The following is a 2,096-nucleotide window of genomic DNA, read 5'->3' as shown; positions in this document are numbered from 1 at the left end:
CTTTGTATTTTTTATTCACATTAGCTAAAATATTCGAACGTGGTTTGTTCATGGTTAGCTTGTTGTGGACCGATGTGTTGAAGTTTAGCCTTAAAATGCGGCCGTGATCATGTAACGGCCTTGTCAATCCTACTGTATCCTCTCATCAACGTTCCAGTCCAAAGTGCATTTGGCTGTCGCGTCGAAATTTTGACTGCGCACGCCACCTGGAGTATATGAAATTCTAGAGAGTGATGCCATAACATTTTCTGGTATGCCTAATATGGAAGGAAATCAACTATCTGGCGTACGTATTGCGTATAGTCATGTTCGTCGTATCATTTATATTTTTTTCACGGAAATGTTCCGACACCATAAACATGACTGAACTGACATTTCGGATATAATAGTTACATCTCACTACGTGCTATATGGTTATGCATGTGACCCAGATTTCTTGCATAGCGATTGGCAAACGGCTTCTATCCACGCCAACTCTGTCTGCCGGTTAATCTGATTAAGAACTGTTAATATGGCAGGATTTCATAAACTGCGTCCCCTACAAAACTAGATTGAGAATCGACGCTGAAAACCCCGAAAATGAAATTTGAATGCGCCTTGCCACATCCGATGATTTCTCGATTACGTCAATCTATTTTTTCAACGGTTTCGTGTATTTTTCAATTGCATTAATGCTTAATGTTGTAATAAGAGTGGTGTAGCTTGGATCTTATCAGCTGCGTTACATAACATTAAACTGTAAAGACTAAAGTAAAGATATGTCCACCAGGCTTGTTCAGCCGAGGCCACATTGAATCGCGAATCCTAATTGAAATCGTTTATTTGCTACCCATGACCATACGAGAAGTCCAGTGATTTTCAGCCGATGTTCCGTGCGGGATCTTCAGGTGTTCCGCGCAAAATTGTTAGTTCGTCTTTTTTATTTTTTTTCTGAGGCATATTTCATGATAATGAGTTAAAATCCGTAGGCACGTATTTGGTTTCAAGTCGAACTGTCTATTCACGACCACCGAAGATGTAACGTTACAGCTCAGAGCCCCAAATCCGTTTTTCTTGGTATGTGGGAATGAGTTGCGCAGTGTGTGTCATGGTTCCTGCAAAGCTGTAAATCACCTTTCTCTTAAAAATTAGGAATATTTCATTCGGTTTCTTCAGATCAAGTGAATTTTCTGAAACAAGTAACTACGCTACTAAAATCTAAATACTTTGAACCGGTAGCCAAGAAAAATTCCCACCCTCTGATGCTAGAGAGGTAATCCTATAAATTTGTAAGATCATTATTAAATGAAATGCACAATCCCAATCTAAAAAAGCAAATGGAGGAAATTTTTGTCTCCGACGACACAGTCGCCAGAGGGATTGAAGACATGTCTGCGGACATCGAAAAATACGTATCAACGAGAAGCTTGCGCTATCAATTGATAAGTTCGTGGACACGATCAATTACTAGCAATTGTTAGACTTGTTTATGAAAACGGCATCAGAAAATCCCTTTTTATAAGAATTTACATAAAATAAACGTCCAGAGTAGAAAATTTTTCGAATTACATCAAATTATCTCAAACGCGGATGGTTGGATGAAAACTGTAAAAGTATTTTCAAAGGATGAATAGAGTCTATGATGGGAACCTACAGTGGCTTTGTTAGTAGAGTTAAAAAAAAACTGGTGTTGTGATTACCCACCCACCCACTGGAGAGGTGCTGTTAGCAAAGACGTTACCTGCAAAGTTAACTATTGTGTTTAATTTTGTTGTGACCGCGGTTAAGTACATATAGGTCGTGAGCTCTAAATAGCATACTTGAATCTTTATGCGAAGAAATAGGTGCAGACTACACAACTTTGGAGTGTTGACTATGACGAGGAAAACTTTTAGCAGCGTTTATGGAGTACAAAGTGAAATGAAAGTGTTTCGACAAGTGAAAAGTTTGGTGAAGTTGAGCTAAGGTAAAATGATGAATTGTGGTGGGGAAGATTGAGACACTTTTTCTTTTGCATATTTGAGCCGTTAATTCTGCATATTCACTTAAGTTGGCGGGACTAATGCAGAGAGGGGTAAATGTAGTTTTTATTCAGCGACTAAGAAATTCCCTTGCAA

This window comes from Styela clava, chromosome 9 (genome assembly GCF_964204865.1).
Source record: "Styela clava chromosome 9, kaStyClav1.hap1.2, whole genome shotgun sequence".
NCBI lineage: Eukaryota > Metazoa > Chordata > Ascidiacea > Stolidobranchia > Styelidae > Styela > Styela clava.
This window is presented reverse-complemented; position numbering follows the sequence as displayed.